Here is a 21,614-nt window from a genome sequence, read left to right as displayed (position 1 = left end):
CTTTCAGAGCATGAAGAAAAGAAATTATTGAAAACTCCGAGGAAGCACCGTGCTGCTATTGGATATACTCTTGATGATGTTAAGGGCATTAGTCCCACTCTATGCCATCACAAAATTAAAACCGATCATGATTCCAAACAAGTTGCCGATCATCAACGGAGATTGAATTCTAAGATGAAAGAGGTAGTAAGGAAAGAAATACTAAAGCTCCTGGAAGCAGGTATTATCTATCCTGTTGCTCATAGTGATTGGGTAAGTCTGGTGCATTGCGTCCCTAAGAAGGGAGGTATTACCGTTGTCCCTAATGATAAAGATGAATTGATCCCACAGAGGATTATTACTTGCTATAGGATGGTGATTGATTTTAGGAAATTGAATAAAGCCACTAGGAAAGATCATTACCCTTTGCCTTTTATTGACCAAATGCTAGAAAGATTGTCTAAACACACACACTTCTGCTTTCTAGATGGTTATTCTGGTTTCTCCCAAATACCTGTTGCACACTCTGATTAGGATAAAACCACTTTTACTTGCCCTTTCGGTACCTTTGCTTACAGACGTATGCCTTTTGGCTTATGTAATACACCTGCTACCTTTCAAAGATGTATGATGGCTATATTCTCTGACTTTTGTGAAAAGATTGTTGAGGTTTTCATGGATGACTTCTTCGTTTACGGGTCTTCTTTTGATGATTGCCTCAGCAACCTTGATCGAGTTTTGCAGAGATGTAAAGATACCAACCTTGTCTTGAATTGGGGAAGTGCCACTTTATGGTTAATGAAGGCATCGTCTTAGGACATAAAATTTCTGAAAGAGGTAATGAAGTCGATAAGGCTAAGGTTGATGCGATCGAGAAAATGCCATGCCCTACATACATTAAAGGTATAAGAAGTTTCCTTGTCCATGCTGGTTTCTATAGAAGGTTCATTAAGGACTTTTCTAAGATTTCTAGGCCTCTTACCAATCTCTTGCAAAAGGATATTCCTTTTGTTTTTGACGATGATTGTGAGGAAGCATTTGAAATACTTAAGAAGGCCTTGATAACTGCACCTATTGTTCAACCACCTGATTGGAACTTACCTTTTGAAATTATGTGTGATGCTAGTGATTATGCTGTTGGTCCTGCTCTAGGAAAAAGAGTTGATAAGAAGTTGAATGTTATTCATTATGCTAGTAAAACTCTAGACAATGCCCAAAGAAACTATGCCACTACTGAAAAGGATTTTTTAGCAGTCGTGTTTGCATGTGAAAAGTTCAGATTTTACATTGTTGATTCCAAGGTTACTATTCACACTGATCATGGTGCTATTAAGTATCTCATGGAAAAGAAAGATGCTAAACCTAGACATATCAGATGGGTTGTCTTGCTACAAGAATTTGATTTGCATGTTGTTGATAGGAAGGGTGCTGAGAACCCCGTAGCAGATAACTTGTCTAGGTTGGAGAATGTTCTTGATGACCCACAACCTATTGATGATAGCTTTCCTGATGAGCAACTAAATGTCATCAATGCTTCACGTAGTACACCGTGGTATGCTGATTATGCAAATTATATCGTTGCCAAGTATATACCACCTAGTTTCACATACCAGCAAAAGAAGAAATTCTTCTTTGATTTGAGACATTACTTTTGGGATGATCCTCACCTTTGTAAAGAAGGAGTAGATGGTGTTATTACACGTTGTGTACCTGAGCATGAACAGGGACTGATCCTACAGAAGTGTCACTCCGAGGCTTACGGAGGACACCATGCGGGAGATAGAACTGCACACAAGGTATTGCAATCCGGTTTCTATTGGCCTACCCTATTCAAGGATGCTCGTAAGTTTGTCTTGTCTTGTGATGAATGTCAAACAATAGGTAATATCAGTAAATTTCAGAAAATGCCTATGAATTATTCACTTGTCATTGAACCATTTGATGTTTGGGGTTTTGATTATATGGGACCTTTTCCAAAGTCCAACGGGTATACTCATATCCTAGTTGCTGTTGATTACGTTACTAAGTGGGTAGAAGCTATCCCAACTAGTAGTGCTAATCACAACACCTCTATTAGGATGCTTAAGGAAGTTATTTTCCCTAGATTTGGAGTCCCTAGATATCTAATGACTGATGGTGGTTCACATTTTATTCATGGTGCTTTCCGTAAAACGCTTGCTAAGTATGATGTCAACCATATAATTGCATCCCCCTATCATCCTCAGTCCAGTGGTCAAGTAGAGCTAAGTAATAGAGAGATTAAACTAATTCCGCAAAAGACTGTTAATAGGTCAAGAAAGAATTGGTCTAAGAAGCTTGATGATGCACTGTGGGCTTATAGAACTGCTTATAAAAATCCCATGGGCATGTCTCTGTACAAAATGTTTTACGGTAAAGCATGTCATTTACCTCTTGAGCTAGAGCATAAGGCTTATTGGGCAATCAAAGAGCTCAACTTTGATTTCAAACTTGCTGGTGAGAAGAGGTTATTTGATATTAGCTCACTTGATGAATGGAGAGCTCAAGCATATGAAACTGCCAAGTTGTTCAAAGAAAAAGTTAAGAGGTGGCATGATAAAAGGATACAAAAACGTGAGTTCAATGTAGGTGATTATGTCTTGCTTTACAATTCTCGTTTAAGATTTTTTGCAGGCAAGCTTCCCTCTAAATGGGAAGGTCCTCACGTTGTTGAGGAAGTATATCATTCTGGTGCTATCAGGTGCAACAACCCGGAAGGTATTTTCCGAGAGTGGTAAATGGGCAAAGAATCAAGCATTATATCTCAGGTACTCCCATAAATGTTGAAAGCAATGTTATCAATACCATAACTCCGGAGGAGTACATAACGGATATTTATTGATACGTCTCCATCGTATCTACTTTTCCGAACTCTTTTGCCCTTGTTTTGGACTCTAATTTGCATGATTTGAATGGAACTAACCCGGACTAACGTTGTTTTCAACAGAATTGCCATGGTGTTGTTTTTGTGCAGAAATAAAAGTTCTCGGAATGTCCTGAAAATTTACGGAGAATTTTTCTGGAATAAAAGAAAAATACCTGCGCAAAGATCCACTTGAGGGGGCGTGCCAGTGGGCCACAAGCCCACGGGCCGCGGCCACCCCCTAGGCTGCGTCGTGAGGGCTTGTGGGGCCCACGTGGCACCACCGCCCCCAAACTCAGCTCTATTTATTCTGTCTCGCCCGAAAAAAAATGAGAGAGAAGGTTTCATCGCGTTTTACGATACGGAGGCGCCGCCACCTCCTGTTCTTCATCTCGAGGGCAGATTTGGAGTCTGTTCGGGGCTCCGGAGGGGGGAAATCGCCGCCATCGTCATCATCAACCTTCCTCCATCGACAATTCCATGATGCTCTTCACTGTTCGTGAGTAATATCATCGTAGGCTTGCTGGACGTGATGAGTTGGATGAGATCTATCATGTAATCGAGTTAGTTTTGACGGGGATTGATCGCTAGTATCCACTATGTTCTAGATTGATGTTGCTACTACATGGATATGCTTAATGCTTGTCACTAGGGCCCGAGTACCATGATTTCAGATCTGAACCTATTATGTTGTCGCCAATATATGTGTGTTTTAGATCCTATCTTGCGAGTTGTAGTCACCTACTATGTGTTATGACCCGGCAACCCTCGAGTGACAATAGCCGGAACCACTCCCGGACATGACCATAGTATGAGGAGTTCATGTATTCACCACGTGTTATTGTGTTGGTTCGGTTCTTTATTAAAAGGATAACCTTAATATCCCATAGTTTCCATTAGGACCCCGCTGCCACGGGAGGGATGGACAATAGATGTCATGCAAGTTCTTTTCCCTAAGCACGTATGACTACATACGGAATACATGCCTACATTAGATTGACGAACGGGAGCTAGTTACATATCTCTCCGTGTTATAGTTGTTACGTGATGAATCACATCCGTCACACTCATCCATCACCGATCCACTGCCTATGAGTCTTTTACTGCTGGTCCTTGCTACGTTACTTTGTCCAGGCTTGTCGCTTGCTACAAAGGGATTGGGCCACTTTGCTACTACTGTTGCTACTGCTGTTACTCTGCTGCTACTGCTGTTCCTTGCTACTTCACTTTTACTTGTTGCAAGAATTTTTCGACTCTGTTGTCGGGAAATAATAGTTCCTCGCTCACGTGCAACACTGGCGCCATTGATACAATAGTTAGGAATAGTCTGCCGTCAACAGTTCTGTTTCTGACACCGTTGCTATCATACTACTTTGCTATTGATACTTTGCTTGCAGACTCTAATCTTTCAGGTGTGGTTGAATCCGACAAACTCAGCTGCTAATACTTGAGAATATTCTTTCGCTTCCCTTTTGGTGAATGAACAAATTACGGTCGAATACTCTACCCTCGCTATGATGTTGAGAAACTACTGCTCAAGTGGAAAGAAAAATCTCTGAATGCTAGGATGAAATACGACACGAAGTTTGCTACTTCGCCTATCTTTGTGACCGATAAGGATTATGAATTCTCTGTCGACCCTGAGTTAATCACTCTGGTCGAATCTGATCCTTTTCACGGTTATGAGTCTGAAACGGTTGTAGCCCATCTTACCAAACTACACGATATAGCCACCCTATTCACTAGTGAGGAAAAGATCCGCCACTACTATATCCTCAAGTTGTTTCCTTTCTCGCTAAAGGATGATGCTAAGACTTGGTTCACTTCTCTTGATCCTGGTTGTGTGCGTAGTCCCCAGGATATGGTCTACTACTTCTTTGAAAAATATTTCCCTGCCCATAAGAAGCAAGCTGCCTTGCAGGAAATATACAACTTTGCTCAAGCTGAAGAAGAGAGTCTCCCACAAGCTTGGGGGAGGCTCATCCAGCTACTGAATGCTTTGCCTAATCACCCTCTTGAGAAGAATGAAATACTTGATATCTTCTACAATGGACTCGCTGATGCTTCCAAAGACCACCTAGATAGTTGTGCTGGTTGTGTTTTTAGGGAACAAACCGTAGAACAAGCTGAGATTCTGTTGAATAACATCTTGTGTAATGAGAATGCTTGGACTATTCCCGAACCACCTCCTAAGCCAACTCCGAAGAAAAGAGGTATTCTATTCCTCAGTCCTGAAGATATGCAAGAAGCTAAGAAATCTATGCGAGAGAAAGGCATTAAATCTGAAGATGTCAAAAATCTACCACCTATCGAAGAGATCCATGGTCTCGATAACCCGATACAGGTAGTAGAAGTAAATTCTCTGCGTAGGTTTGATGAGAGTGATATTCCTTTTGATAAACCTGCTAGCTTATGCATGGATGCATTTGATAAACTTTGTTGCCAAACAACAAAGCTTCAATGATTATGTTAGCAGACAATTGGAAAAGAATGCTCGTATGCTTAGTCATTTAAGTGCTTGTGTGTACATAAATGTCAATGATCTTAAGCTTCTGAGTAAACATGCCTCTATGGTTACTACTCAGGTAGAACAAGTACTTAAAGCTCAAAATGACTTGCTCAATGAGTTGAATGACAATTCCGTTAGAGTCGTCACTAGAGGCGGTAGAATGACCCAGGAACCTATGTATCCTGAGGGTCATCCGAAGAGAATTGAACAAGATTCTCAAGGATTTAGCAATGATGCACCTAGTCATCCTAGAAAGAAGAAGAAAGATGATAGGAACTTGCGCGCTAGCAACCCAGATGCTGCTACCCCTCAGAGTCCAAATGATGTCTCCGTCTTTGATGCTGAAACAAAATCTGCTGATGAACTTGAGCCTAATGATGATATCAATAGTGATGTTCATGTTGATGCTCAACCTAGCAATGATAAGGATGTGGAGATTGAACCTGTTGTTCTTGATAAACCACAACCTAGGACTAAGAGATACGATAAGAATGACTTCACTGCTAGGATGACAAAGACCACATGGTTTGGAGTAAATTGGATTTAGCTCAAAAATCTCGATTATGATACCATGTTTCTCGGTGGATGTAGAGTGCGTATACTTGGAGTTGTCAAATTGATTTACAACCTATGTGGTTGGGCCTTGGAGATTAGATGGCCATGCTTATTGAAGTTGGTGGGTATGCTATGACGTAGTCCTTGCAGTAATATGGGGATTATGAGGACCCCAAGAGATCATGTAAAACCCCATCAGTGTTAGATTCGTAGGAGAGGTGAGTCTAGTCATGATTGATCGGATTGATGGATTTCTTGATCGGATTCATAGGAAGGAATCAAGATATTGGATTGGTATACTACGTGTTTCCTTAAAATAGTAGTGTAGTACCCTGTCCATTGGATGACTTAGGTGGACAATTGGATTTGTTGTGCCTTAGTTTCAATCGTGGTAGCTGTATGTCTCCCCAAGGTTCTTGCATAGGAGTGCGTGTGCATCATAGCTACACCATGCTTGTAGCGATGGGTTTAGTCCCTCAGCCCGGAGTTGACTAGCATGAGCGGGGTGGATTTGACCCCGTAGGATGGTATCTTTGATGAGATGAGGTGATTTCGTCCCAAGTTAGCGGTCGAACTATTGGCATCTAAGGAATGTGCTTAGAGATAAGATGATAACTGTTCGCCCACATCCTAAGTTCCTTAAAACCCTAAAGCTTCGCTGAGCCACAAGATGGACGGATTACGACCATAGAAAAATGACTCTAAGTCGTTGAAATATGAACCGTACCGCCCATAGAAAGTTCCGTTCTCCTCACCCGGCTCTTGAGCACTGTGCTTATGTCATGTTTGGGGAAGGTATGTTGTCATCCTCACTGGTGACATACTTATTCACCCCGCGAGAGGAAGAACACACCTTAGTCCTATTTGGACGAGCCCCAGGAACGCTGATTGTTATGCCTCTCGAGGGTACAGTGTTATCTCGAGAAGGCAGGCTTCTCGAAGCAGTCCCAAGACGAAGGAAGTCTATCCTACTCAAGTCAAGACGAAGAACCGTCGTGGCGAGGAAGCCACGACAACAACGATGAAGCAACAAAAGTCAACCACCGACCGTGCACCGACTACATCAACGACGTCAAGAAGCCTCGACGATTCAAGGCGATGAAGTCTTTGGGCAAGCGAAAGAATCAGACGACCTCTCCTTGGTCCAAATCAACGACGCGAGTGCTAGTAAGTCGTGGTGAAGATCTACCTAAGGTGATCCACCCACTCGCCGAGTCGTAGACCTTGGGAATGGATTACTGGTATATACTCCTCGGTAGCCAGCTTATCCAGAACCCCTCGCACCCCCCCCCCCCAAGATGGCAGGACCTGTTCTGGACTCTGAGCTTCCGAGCATAGGCTCATGGGTAAGACCCAACCCGGACCCTTTCACGAGAAGCCTTCGAAGACTATTTGCGACCATAGCTTGACTGCCGAAAGGAAGTCAAGGACTTCCCCGTAAGCAGGAAGCCATGCGAAGACTTTGGTAGTGCGTTCTAACATGAGACATCTTGATGTCACTAACCGACGTGCGAAGCCCCATGACCAGAACCCAGACACACTATCTTGCCACGTATTCTGACCTTGGGATACACTCGCATGCCAGAACCTTGCACGAACTTAGTTCACCAAGCCCTTGACCTCGGTCAAGCCTAGCTTATTGCCGGACCCCACCCACGATCACGCAAGGACGTGCGGACATTCGAAGTTGTATCATCAAGCACCTCAAGACCACAACAACATGGGGATATGAAGACTACCTCTGACTCAAGATTTTGTATCTCTCCAACCCCTAGCCTAGAAATCTCGGGGACGAGATTTTCTTAAGGGGGTAAGGTCTGTAACACCCAGTTTTTGGCCTTCCTGATTAACTAGCTTATTTCAGAATTTAGGACCAATTAAATTATTATTTTTGTGAAATACTTGTGATGCTTGAAGTGACTATTGTTTGCCTTGCTTGTTTGCATGATTGTGTTTGATACCTAATAAATTATGTCACTCTCCTAATCACCTCCTCATCCCATGATCTCGTTCCTAATGATCATGACATGTGTTTAGGATAAATATCTATTTTCACCAATATTTATTTTTACCCAAAAAGTATTTCTTTGAATTAGACTTTCAAACCCTTGAGATGAGGTTTGTACTACAAGTCCTCAAATTAGGGAATCTATTTTGCACGAATTATTTTACTTAAAACCTATTATCAAAAGGTCTTCCAAAAACCACCATATTATTATTTTAAAAGTTTTTTTATTATTTTATTTAAAAGCCTTTCTATGAGGCCAGAAATGGTCTCTTATGAAGGAAAGTTATTTGTATTGCTTTCAAAATATTTAAGAAAATTTAGGGAAACTTAGTGGATATATTTATTCCATATTTATGAGTTTCAACACATGGTCATGTTCAAAATATTGGGCAAACCCCTCCAAAACCATTCCTGCCTATTTCAAGCTTTCAAAATATTTCTATTACAAATATTCTCAATAAATTCCAGTAAAATTTTAGCTTGTAGTCTATGATATCATTGATGATCTTGCCAAGTTTCATTTCAATCCAAGTTGATTTGACTCCCCTAATCACTCTAAAACCCTATCTGTCCAGAATCAAATTTGAGCAACTCTACATTGTGAAGTGTCTCCAATTGTGCTCAAATTTGCTGGGCATGTTCTAATACTCCAATAAGGCATCCACACCAAGTGGTACACCAAGGAGAATAGAAGAACTTGTCCTAAGACCCTCAAAACCCTCTCTGTTGATTTCTGACTTTGGTAAACTTTACATTGTAAAGTTTCTCCAATTGACCTCAAACTTTTTGTGCATGCCTTAATGCTCAAATAATGCCCCTACACCAAATATTGGATTTGTGGGAATTTATTTGAATAGGGTTCTAAGCAGAAACCCATTTCTGCCCATTTGTGGGGGTTTTCAAGTCTACATTGGAAAACTTCTCCAGCAAATTCCAAATTTGGTGTGCAAGCCTATTTTCCTCTATTATTTGACCCTGCTAAGTTTCATAGCCATTGGAATCCATCTAGTAGCCTAACCACAGATCAAACACCTTGTGTGCACTCACTAATTTGGTTTCTTTTGCCCCTTCCACTTTATTCCTTGAGCTCTACTTTCTACCACAGCCTCACATAGTCATATTTTACCTCAAGTAACTTTCGCATGGCCACTGGTCAATTATTGGAGAAGGTCCCTTTGTAACTTTCTCTCACTTTTACCCTTGGCAACACTGTTTTACCTCTCTTTCCATTCTTCTGCTTAAGCTATCACCCCCAACTCTTTCCAGAGCATCTATTATATGCCAAGTCTTCATTTAGAGCAAAGATATGGCATGCTCATGTGGAGAAAATGAGCAGCACTTCTACAAATGGATTTCTGGCTGAATCATGGCTTTGAACAGCAAGTGGTAGCTACCCTCCTTTGTTAGACTTGAAACTTTGCAGTATTAAAGTCCTTCCATGCCTAAGACTGCTAGACATGTTTTTATTCCATTATCTCTCCTGTTAGTGCCCTCATTAGTAGCCCTAAGAATTCTGCTGCAAACTTAACCCCAGTCAAAACCTATTCAAATCAGATCCACTAGGGACCAAACTCCTCACTCCCCTTCGAGGTAGCATGCCCCACCTCCCAGACATGTTTGACTGGTCAATTGGGCCCTATAGGCACAGGTGGCTGTGGTGACCACCACTCTGGCTTGTAGTATGGGCGCTCTGCGCCTTGTCTCCTTCCTCCAGACCACACCAACCGAGCCAGTGTGTCCCAATATGTCTCACCCCTTGCTTTTGACCGTTCAAACCCCCCCCCCCCACCATCAGCTAGCCTCCAAGCTCCCCCTGGGGTGCGTGGCGACCATGCACCGAAAGCTCCAGAGAGCTCCCGAGCTCCCTCTCCCTCTCTTCCCTCGTATCTCTTCTTTCCATAGCCTCCCTGGCTCCCATTTGGCTTCTCCCCGCTCCCAAGGGGTCCTCCTGAGCACCTCTCCTCCTCCCTGCTCTCTCACCAAGCCTCCCGTCCTCCTGTCATAGCCATGGCCGAGGGGTAGAGCTCCGGCCTCCGCGGGGCTGGCGCGCTCGGAGCCTCCCCTCGCTTCCTTCCTCCCCTACCGGAGATCCCCCAAGCCGCCGCATCTCTTCCGCATCGCCTCATGTCCTCCCCCTTCGCTCCTGGTGCCGAAACCAGGGGTAGACGGCCTCCCCGTATGGCTCGTCGCCGGCGCTCATGCAGCCCTCCCCTGCAGGTGCTGAGCAGGGGAACGGGTGCGGCTAACCGCCCCAAGCGCGTCGACGGCCGGCGCACCGCCGGGGGGTGCCCGGAGCCATCTGAGGAGCCCCTCCCTCGACCGGTCTTTCCTCCCTGCCTCCCCTGCGCTTTGGCAGGAGGTAGGAGAAGGCCCTGACCAGGGGGCCCTCCCTGTAAGTCAGCCGAGCCGGGCCTAGTGCCTTAAGTGGAGGCGGAACCCTCCCGGTGCGCCTACCCGCTTGGAAAGCGCATTCCATGGAATGCGCCACTGGCGTGGCCCTCTGCTGGCGCTAGGAACCACTGGGCCGGCCCAAAGGCCTACCTGACGCCGTGGGCGTAAGATAACCCCGAAGTTGAGTCTTTTCTCCTTTTTCATATTTGGTTAAACTTGCAAAATCCACCATAAATTCATTCTGAATCCAATTCTATTGATTCAAATTTCTGCAGGATCCTAAAAATGAGGCCTATCCAAATAAGTGCTTTGCACAATTTTCCCTACCCACTTTCTATGGTATTTCATTTAAAATCCAAATCTGTCCATATTTGAATCCACTTTGGAAATTTTCCTAGGATGCAAATCAACTCCAAATGGAGTGATTCAAATTCCTAGGGTGTTGGGGATATTACTTATTAAGTGACCCGCCCAAGATGGGCCGGGTTACCAGTAAGGCGATTCATCCTCTAGGTTACTCGGGCTTCAGCCTAGCCGGTTCAAGGCCGTGGGACGGTTATGATTTCTGGAAGGTCTCCGGGTTTTGAAGGACGGCGACTTAGAGACCACAATGGTCACGAATTGTAAGAAGGAAGGGACTCTTGTAAACCCTAAGGCCTCGACCTATATATAAAGGCGAGTCCTAAGGAGGAGCGGGGGGTAGAAAATCATCGAGTGCTAGGTTAGGCGAGTTACGCCTCCCTTGTAATCGAATCCACATCAATACACACAAAGCAGGACGTAGGCTATTACCTCCTCTCGAGGGGCCGAACCTGGGTAAATCGCCGTGTTCCTCCCGTTTAACCCCTTTGAGTTGCCACCAAGGTGCGATGGCTCCAGTACTAAGTCCTTTCACGAGGACATCTGCCGTGACAAAACCACGACAGTTGGCGCCCACCGTGGGGCCTGCGCACGGTGGAGTTGAGTTCTCAAAGGGAGCCCTACCAGGGTTTGGGAGTTACGCGACGGTGCTCATGTCCCGGGGCCGCCGCGGGATAATCTACATCGACAACCAGCTATGGGGACCCGAAGCGAATTCGATCGAATCTGGCTACAGGGTCCCCTTCGGCGGAATCAACGTCTTCATCGGCATGATCGGATCACCCGTCCCTGAGCCAGACATCTCCACCGACATCGTCGAGCCGGCTAGGTACGTCCGCCCAGTTATAACACGAAACTTAACCCGCCCGGTCTTTGTGGGGTTCACACAGGGATCGGAGGAGCCAGAGCACCCATCGAGTCAGGAGATTACCCCGATCAACTCGGACGACGAATCATCCATGGGCGACTCAGATTCTATCCGATCCCTCCACGGGGACGGCCTCGGAGGCTTATCTTTGGCCATGGATCCGGAGGTGCTTGACCGAACCCGCCACCAGATCGCCATCTACATGGCCGGAGCGACTCAGCCGACACAAAACCCCACTGGAGGCGCTGGGACTGGCGAAGCGTCGAGAAGCCCAGCCGCAGTCCTGGCAGATTTAGCAGCAGAGATCACGAGACTAACGGCGACTCCCCTCACGCCGGAGAACCAAGAAGAGATAAACGCAGAGTTAGCAAAGCTCAGAGAGGCGGTGACTAAAACCCACTGGGATGCTGAGGTGTAGTCCGCTAGAATTGAGACTCGGCAAGCCCAAATTACAGCCGAAAGGATGCGTTTAAACACCGACCATTGGCGACTCGAAAGACAGTAGCGCGCGTCCGATGCCGTCCATCAGAGAAGACACCAGGGGCGCCTGCCTCACGACCTCAATCCGACCCGTTTGTTCGATACTCCACGAACCCCCGGGGTAGGAGCCGCCCCAGCAGGAGGACAGGGTCGCCCACCTAACCCGCCGGATCATCCGACCGAGGGCCAGATTCCCCGTTTCCGGACGCCCCAAGGCCACTTCTCCAATCCGGTGGATAATGTGCTTGCCGCAACTCGCCGCCTGGAGTCTCTCCCGATTCACGGCAACACCCCAGCTGAGATAGAAGCAAGGAATGCCATCGAGATGTTGAAGACAGCGGTGGTTCAAAATGCATAGTTCTCACACAGCCTTGAGAGATTGCACTCCACCCCTCAGGCGAGCTATACTAGGAGTAGGCCGGAGGATCAGCCAGCCGTAAACAGTGGCCCGCGACACTTCCCGCAGGACAACCCGCCTGAGCGGAACCCGCCGGGCAGAGATCTCCCCAACATTCAAGACGCCCAGGCCCCCCTCGCAGGGACCGGAGGGCGAGTTGGGGTACCGTGCTTGTCCCTAGCCCTTCGGAACGAAAGAATGCCCAAGGATTTTAAAGGACCAAGAAAGGTGCCTAATTATACACCAGATCTCGAACCAACATCATGGATCGAGGGCTATGAGATTGCCATGGACATGCTCGACCTAAATGAGGCGGTTTGCGCCAGATATTTCACCATGATGCTCGAGGGGTCGGCGCGCACTTGGCTGAAAAACTTACCTCCCAATTCTATCCAATCCTGGGCCGAGCTGAAAGAGCGTTTCATCAAAAACTTCCGGGGAACCTATAAACGACCGATGACGATCGTCGACTTACAACACTGCGTACAACGCCCGGATGAGTCGGCACACCATTGGTCACGGCGGGTCGCAGAAATTATTCATTCGTCAGATGGTATCACGGCAGCACAAGCTGTGCTTATCCTCGAACACAACTGCCACTATGAACCGTTGGTCCAGAAATTGGGGCGACTCAAACGGAAAGTTCAGGACATGGGCGAACTGATGGACACCCTCACTAGGTATGCCAAGGCCGATGATACCAAGGATCCCGGCGAGGATGGTAAGGGTAACTCGCCCAAAAAGGGCGATTCGACAAAAAATCACACCCGTTTCTAGGGCCGCAACCGTCACAATCAGGGGACCAACGGCAAGCGTAGGCCATAGGAGGAGCCCTCGGACTTGGTTGCCAACACCAATGCCAATGACGGCAAAAAGAAGAATCGAGGTTTCAGTGGGAAAAGGCCGCGTAACTATGAAGAGCTACTCAAAGGCCCTTGCCCGCACCACGCCACGGTCGACGGCCCGGCGGGCCACTCTTGGGAGAACTGTTTCGTGATGCGAGAATTTCGGGCGGAGGCAATCAAGAAGAGCCAAAACAAAGATCCGAACCGGCGCCAGGACCAACTCGCCGCGTCCAACCAAAGGCAGAACCCCTTCGGCGGCTTTCCCGAACAGGGGGCTCAGGGAGGCCCGCAACCAGGCGGCAGCCAGTACCCGGTGCACCACCAGCGGTGGTACAACCCGCCGGGAGTTTTCCAGCAGCCGCCCCCACAGGGGGCTCCACAGGACCAGGATGACAATGGGGGCTTCTGCAGCAATCCCAAACAGCTAAGTAATGGGCAGTACCACGTTTTCACCACTAATGCTTGCAGGCGTGATAAAAAGGTAAATCACCGGGCGTACAGTGTAACTGAGCCAGCGATTCCCAGATATCTCCACTGGTCCGAGCAGACCATAACATGGAGCAGAGAGGATCACCCGCCAAGAATAGATAACCCGGGCGACCTGGCATTAGTCGTGGCTCCCCAAGTGGGGGGTTACACCCTGTCAAAGGTATTAATGGATGGTGGCAGCAGCATTAATATCCTATACTTCGACACCTTCCGGAGGATGAATCTATTGGAGAAAGACTTGATGCCTTCAACCAGGTTTTCCACGGCATTGTCCCGGGCAAGTCGGCTTATCCCATAGGCCGGGTCAGGCTCTCAGTAGCGTTTGGAACTGCACAGAATTACAGGTCGGAGTCTCTAATCTTCGAGGTGGTCAAGCTGAAAAGCCCGTACCATGCGCTGTTCGGGCGACCGGCTTACGCCCGCTTCATGGCCCGCCCGTGCTACGTCTACCTCAAGCTCAAAATGCCTGGTCCTAAAGGACCCATCACGGTTAATGGAGATAGAAGAATCACAAAGGAGTGTGAGGAAGGGGACGCGGCTTATGCGGAAGTCGCCTGTGCGGCGGAAGAGCTCAAACATCATCGAGCCAATGTTGACCCGGCAGACATGTCACCACTCAAGAAGCCGACTACAGATTCTGAGTCGCCCCTCAAGTTCAAACCGATGGATGATACTAAGACAATCGATTTCGTGCCTGGCGATTCATCCAAGCAGTTCACCATTGGGACGGGTCTGGACCCCAAATAGGAAAGCGCGCTCATCGAATTCATCCGTGAGAATCGGGACATCTTTGCATGGAAGCCCTCTGACATGCCGGGTGTACCGAGAGAATTCGCTGAGCACCATCTTAATGTTGACCCAAAATGCAAACCTGTCCAACAATACCTTTGCAGATTTAACGAGGAGCGACGCAAGGCGATTGGAGAAGAAGTCACCCGTCTTTTAGCCGCCGGGTTCATCGTGGAAGTTTTTCACCCTAAATGGCTGGCTAACCCGGTGTTAGTACTCAAGAAGAATGGCACTTTCCATATGTGTACTTACTATACGGATCTCAACAAAGCTTGTCCCAAAGATCCTTTCGCTCTTCCCCGCATCGATCAAATCATTGACTCGGTGGCGGGATGCGAACGATTGTGCTTTTTGGACGCATCAGGTTATCATCAGATCAAGATGGCCATGGAAGATCAGGAGAAGACGGCCTTCATAACCCCCTTCGGGGCCTTTTGCTATGTGTCCATGCCGTTCGGACTCAAGAGCGCAGGGGCGACTTATCAACGCTGCATCCAGAATTGTCTTCATAACCAAATTGGCCGCAACGTCCATGCTTACGTCGACGACATTGTGATCAAGACCCGCCAGGGGGAGACACTTTTGGAAGACGATAATTTACGAGTATCTTAGATGAAGCTAAATCCTACCAAGTGCGTTTTTGGTGTACCTGCAGGAAAATTACTAGGTTACTTGGTATCGGAGCGCGGCATCGAGGCTAACCCGGACAAAATTGAAGCGGTTACCTCTCTCGGGAAGCCAACGAATGTTAATCAAGTTCAGCGACCGGCGGGACGCATTGCGGCTCTAAGTCGTTTCGTGAGCCGCCTTGGGGAAAAGGCGATTCCTCTTTATCAATTGTTGAGGAAATCCGACCGATTCGTAGGGACAGATGAGGCAGACGAGGCGCTTCAGGCCTTGAAACATCAATTGGTTAACCCGCCGGTCCTGGCAGCCCCAACTGAAAAGGAGCCTATGCTCCTGTATATCGCGGCAAATTACAAGGCAGTCAGCGTGGCTGTGGTCGTCGAAAGAAAGGAGGAAGGAAAGGAATACCCGGTGCAACGTCCGGTATATTTTATCAGTGAGGTGTTAACTCTTTCCAAACAGCGATACCCGCATTGGAAAAAACTGGTCTATGGGGTGTTTATAGAGAGTCGAAAGCTTAAACATTATTTCCAGGAGCACCCGATTACTGTGGTCAGTTCCGCCCCCCTCGGTGACGTCATCCAAAATTGGGAGGCAACAGGGCGAATCGCCAAATGGGAGATAGAGCTTGGGTCTCATCACATACAATATACCACCCGCACAGCCATCAAATCCCAGGCACTAGTTGATTTCGTTAACGATTGGACGGAACTTCAGGCTCCGGAAGATCAGCCTGACCTTACCTATTGGACTATTTACTTTGATGGATCCAGGCAGTTGGAGGGCTCGGGGCTGGTGTGGTGCTGATATCCCCTCAAGGAGATAAGTTCTGTTATGTTCTCCGACTGATGTTTCCCTGCACGAATAATGCGGCGGAATATGAAGCTCTGCTTCACGGTTTGCGACTGGCAAAAGAGATGAACCTAACCCGAGTCAGATGTTTTGGTGATTCAGATTTGGTGGCGCAACAGGTTTCGGGTACCTAGGACTCTCGGGATCCTATGATGGCGGCTTACAGACGAGCTGTGTCTGATGTGGCGGGCTATTTTCATGGATATCAGGTGGATCATGTTGATCGGCGACTCAACGAAGCAGCTGATGCTCTCTCGCGACTCGGCTCACAAAGAAAACCGGTCCCCCCTAATGTTTTTTTGGATATCTTGCATAAACCGTCTGTGGCTTTACCCACGGAGGAGGAATTGGCGATACCAGATCCCGAGTCTCAGCTCGTGGCGGCTCTCCATGTCACTCCGGACTGGGTTCTTCCTTATCTGGCTTATCTCACTCGCGGCGAATTACCCACCGACAAAGTTTTGGCTCGCCAGATCGTTCGACGTAGCAAATCCATGGTCATCATTAATGGTGAGTTATATAAACGGAGTGCTTCTGGGGTCTTTCAGCGGTGTGTTTCCTCCGAGGAAGGATGCGTGATCCTAAATGACATTCATTCTAGAGACTGCGGGCATCACGCCGGGTCACGTTCTTTGGTATCAAAGGCTTTTCGACATGGTTTATTTTGGCTGACGGCTCATGCAGATGCGGAAGACATAGTACGGCGGTGCGAGGGGTGCCAACGATATGGGAGACAGGCTCATGTGCCGGCTCAAGAATTGAGGATGATTCCCATTACTTGGCCCTTCGCGGTCTGGGGGCTGGACATGGTCGGTCCCTTTAAAATGTCCTCTAACAAGAAAACTCACTTATTGGTGGCAGTTGATAAGTTCACTAAATGGGTTGAGGCGGAACCTGTTGGAGCTTGCGATGCAGAGACAGCGGTCAAATTTCTGAAAAAGCTGATTTTCCGTTTTGGATATCCGCACAGTATTATCACGGACAATGGTACTAACTTGTCCCAAGGAGCGATGCTGGATTTTTGTCGTCGAGAACATATCCGGCTTGATGTTTCTGCAGTTGCTCACCCGCAGTCCAACGGGCAAGCAGAGCGGGCGAATCAGGAAGTCTTGCGAGGGATTAAACCTCGGCTCATGGTTCCCCTGGAAAGGACTCCATGGTGTTGGGTTGAAGAATTACCTTCGGTACTATGGAGTATTCGGACCACCCCGAATCAATCCACGGGGTTCACTCCTTTCTTTTTGGTCTATGGAGCAGAGGCTGTCCTCCCTACTGACATAAGACATGATTCTCTTAGAGTCGCTGCATATGTGGAGCAAGATAATGAGCTGGCGCGTCAGGATTCCTTGGATGCCCTGGAAGAGGCGCGTGACCTGGCTGCGGCTCGTTCGGCTATCTACCAGCAAGATCTGCGGCGTTATCATAGTCGCCGGGTTAAGAGTCGGACTTTTCAGGAGGGCAACTTAGTACTTCGTCTGATACAAGATCGGGCAGGCATGCACAAGCTATCACCCCCTTGGGAAGGGCCTTTCGTTGTCAGCAAGAACCTCCGCAATGGCTCTTATTATTTGATGGATCTTCGGCCTAATCGACCGACTACAGAGGCTGAGTCAACTCGCCCCTGGAATATTGCTCATTTGCGGCCTTACTACACTTGAGCTCTTAAAGCTCCACGTTTTGTAAGTTTTTCAGTTTCATTATGAAGTAATAAAACACTCTCCGACTTGGGGGCTTCTTCATTAAAAAGTGCAAATTGTGTCATCCTGTTGCGACCTTATGAGCCGACAGAACATGCATTTAGGGTGGGTGCATGAGCTTTCTGACTCGCCTCCCCCTGTCGCGACCGTATGAGTCGACGAAACCTGCATTTAGGGTGGGTGCACGAGCTTTCTGACTCACCTCCCCCTGTCGCGACCGTATGAGCCAACGAAACCTGCATTTAGGGTGGGTGCACGAGCTTTCTGACTCGCCTCCCCCTGTCGCGACCGTATGAGCCGACGAAACCTGCATTTAGGGTGGGTGCACGAGCTTTCTGACTCGCCTCCCCCTGTCGCAACCGTATGAGCCGACGAAACCTGCATTTAGGGTGGGTGCACGAGCTTTCTGACTTGCCTCCTCCTGTCGCGACCGTATGAGTCGACGAAACCTGCATTTAGGGTGGGTGCACGAGCTTTCTGACTCGCCTCCCCCTGTCACGACCGTATGAGCCGATGAAACCTGCATTTAGGGTGGGTGCACGAGCTTTCTGACTCGCCTCCTCCTGTCGCGACCGTATGAGCCGACGAAACCTGCATTTAGGGTGGGTGCACGAGTTTTCTGACTCGCCTCCCCCTATCGCGACCATATGAGCCGACGAAGTTACTTTTATTATGATTTAATCTTGAAGGTTTTAAACCATTTTTCCCTTTCTACATACTTGTTGAAAATACCCGTAGTTCATTTGTTTTCACAGATGATGTTTTCAAAGTTTAAGACAGGGGGGTGCTAAGCTTTGTTTCATCCTTGGCGGATTAAGCATTATAGAAGACTCTTATAAAGGTGGGCCAAATATTTCAAATCGCCTTAAAAACGATATAAGAGTTTTTCTCGCAGAAGATATCATCAAAAAACAGTACTAACTATTACATGGCTCGCAGGCCAAAATCAGGAAAGTCAACTTCGCTAAATCCTGGCGTGAGCTCTGACCAACTTCGATTTGTAAATTGCCCAATACCCAATTGCACCTGGCAAAGCAGGAAAGTCGTCTTCGTCGGTCAAAATTGATGCCAAGTCTGCTTCCCAGTCGAAAGGATTCTTGGGTCGCCGAGGAATTAGGTTGGTCACCACGAAGGTTGGCGGGCTGACTTTCTTATTCCTACTGTCATAAGCCGCCTGGTACTTCGTTAAACAAGGCTTGCGGCGAGTCGAGTTGCAGCCAGCCGAGAATCCTTGACAACTTTTTGGTAATCCTCTTCAACAAATTCCGATCCATCGTCCTTAAGCTGAGGGAAGCCAGCGGCTACTTCTTCTAAATTGATCTCTGGGGCATACGCTAAGCAGCGACTCAGGGCAGTCAGGACACCTTTCCGGGCGGCTGACCGAGTTAACTCGCCAATCTGGGGAGGAAGTGTGGACAAACATCCAAGTACCTTCTTGATGGAAGTTATAGGCTCTTTGGCACCCATCACAGCTTTGACGGTCAACACACTCCCTGTGTACAACTGCTCTGTCAGCGTATAAATCGCCTTCAGCATCAACACACAATCTTCTTGCAGGTTGGCGACTCTTGGACCTGAAATATGATGATTAGTGACTTAACATCAGAAATTTGAGTACAAAAAAGGGGGGGGATAAGGTTGAAGATTTAGGTAAGGCTTACCAAAGATGGCTTGTGTCATATTAGAGATATGACGTTTTAAGCCGGATAACTCCTGTTGAACTGTCACCAGCTTCACTTCAGCTTTCTCTGCTCTCTTCAAAGCGGCGTTTTGGTCAGCTTGAGCTTTTTCTAACTCGGCTTTGAGTTTTTCCAGTTCGGCCAGAGCCAATTTACATTTCTCTTCCGACTGAGTTCGGGCGTCTTGTTGTTCGGCTAAGTTTTTCCTTAAATCGCCCAGCGCCAATTCGGTCTGAGCAAGGTTTTCCTATTGAAAGTTTAAAATAAGGACAAGTCTCAGAATTACTGCAAAGCAATATCCCTGACACTTGGGGGCTAATGTATAATTTTTTCAGGAGAAATTATACAGAAATCAAGACTGGTCGCGAAGTTTTTTTCTAAATTTTCAAGACCCGGCTCATCTTTTTACTGATGACCCGGCCCTTTGGGGTTACTGGTCACGAAGTTTTTTCTAAATTTTCAAGACCCGGCTCATCTTTTTACTGATGACCCGACCCTTGGGGGTTACTGGTCGCGAAGCTTTTTCTAAATTTTCAAGACCCGGCTCATCTTTTTACTGATGACCCGGCCCTTGGGGGTTACTGGTCGCGAAGCTTTTTCTAAATTTTCAAGACCCGGCTCATCTTTTTACTGATGACCCGGCCCTTGGGGGTTACTGGTAATAATATAAGTATAAAAAAATTTACCTCATGTTTGTTGTTTAACATCTTCAGCAGGTTTTTCTCCATCTCATAGCTCGCCTCCAGGCGACTTGCAAAGCCAGAACAGAGTTCCTTAAACTCCAGATTTGCATAGTCGGAAAGTTTCGCCTTGGAGAGCCCATACTCGGGAATGGCCTGAGAGGAGGATGCTACATGTTTAGACAAAACTGTCGCTGCCCGCTTAGAAAAGCCAGAGCCAGTAATAACTACAGCATCTGGGTCTTCTGTTGTCATCAATGGGTTCGGCAATTTAGAGGCATCCATTGTTTCCTTCGGCGACTCAGGAAGATCCACTTGAATCGCAGGCTCAGCATGATCCGGATCGTCTTGAGTCGGAGTTGATTTCTTTGGGAGTTCTGAAGTTGCATCAGGAATTGATCCACTGGTTTTCCTTTTCTTGGCTTGTGCCCTAACAAAAGCAAAAAAGCACGTTAAGGAATTGAAAAGATCGTTATTCTCAAAAGTCGAGGCAAGGTTATCAAAAGACTTACCCCGGAACTCGAATCATTGGTGGAAGTGTTGACATCACTGAGTCGCCGGAAGTGGGAGGAGAGTTCTGCAAGAGTTATATATCAATAATACAGGCGGGTTACAAATGTGATCCAAAGAAGCATGAATAATGGTTACTCATAAAAGTACCTCGCTTGGCTTTCTTTTGTTTGTTGCTGGTAAGCCAGATACCAGATCGCCAGAGTGACTTCGTGTTTTCCGGTTTGAGGTGTGCTGTGCTTTCTTCAGTAGGAAATTTGGGTCCAAATAAGCATTTGGATGTGAGAAGGGGACTTTCCCACATATTCGCCGGGCCGGCTTAGGTGGAGAAGGAGATGAATCGGGGGAAACAGAAATTACCTCAACAGAGTCTTCTTGGCTTTCGTTATCTTCATTCTATTACAAGGAGAGAAAAAGATATAAATAAAAGGTCAAAAGTGATAGGTGGCGAGTGAAAAGAGGACGGATTTGTACCTCTGAAAGTGCATCGCCGACTTGAGATTCGTCAACTTCGGATGGCTCAGCCGCAGCAGATTTTCCTTTGCCCTTGGCTTTCTTAGAGGGCGGCTTAGCAGTTTTCATGGCTTGCTTTTTAGGTCTCCTGGACCAGAACTTATCGCCTTTCTGAAAAGGTATATATTGTGAAACCATGACGGCAATGAAACAGAAGGGATAAATACCGAGGGCGGGTCTGTTTTGGTTACCTTGGGCGCCGGGTTAATCTTGCAAAAGGGCTTAAGGCCGATTTGGCCGCACTTTCCCGCAGGCTTGCCGGTCAACTTTTTGATGATGGCAACAATGTCCTTTTCTGTTAATGCTGTGTGAAAGTAGCATTGAGGATGATCCAGAGTGCCATCAAACTCACACATCAGACCATCTCGGCGGCTCAAAGGAAGAATTCGCCATTCGACCCAGCAGCGGATCAGGTCAACCCCGGTAAGACCATTGTTCGTCAGGGATCTTAGCTCAGATAATATTGGGATGAAATCCGACTCTTCTTCCTCGGTGAGCTTGTCTG

The sequence above is a fragment of the Hordeum vulgare genome, chromosome 2H (genome assembly GCF_904849725.1).
Source record: "Hordeum vulgare subsp. vulgare chromosome 2H, MorexV3_pseudomolecules_assembly, whole genome shotgun sequence".
In the NCBI taxonomy this organism is placed as follows: Eukaryota; Viridiplantae; Streptophyta; class Magnoliopsida; order Poales; family Poaceae; genus Hordeum; species Hordeum vulgare.
The sequence above is the reverse complement of the archived record's forward strand: the minus strand, read 5'-3'. Positions refer to the sequence as shown.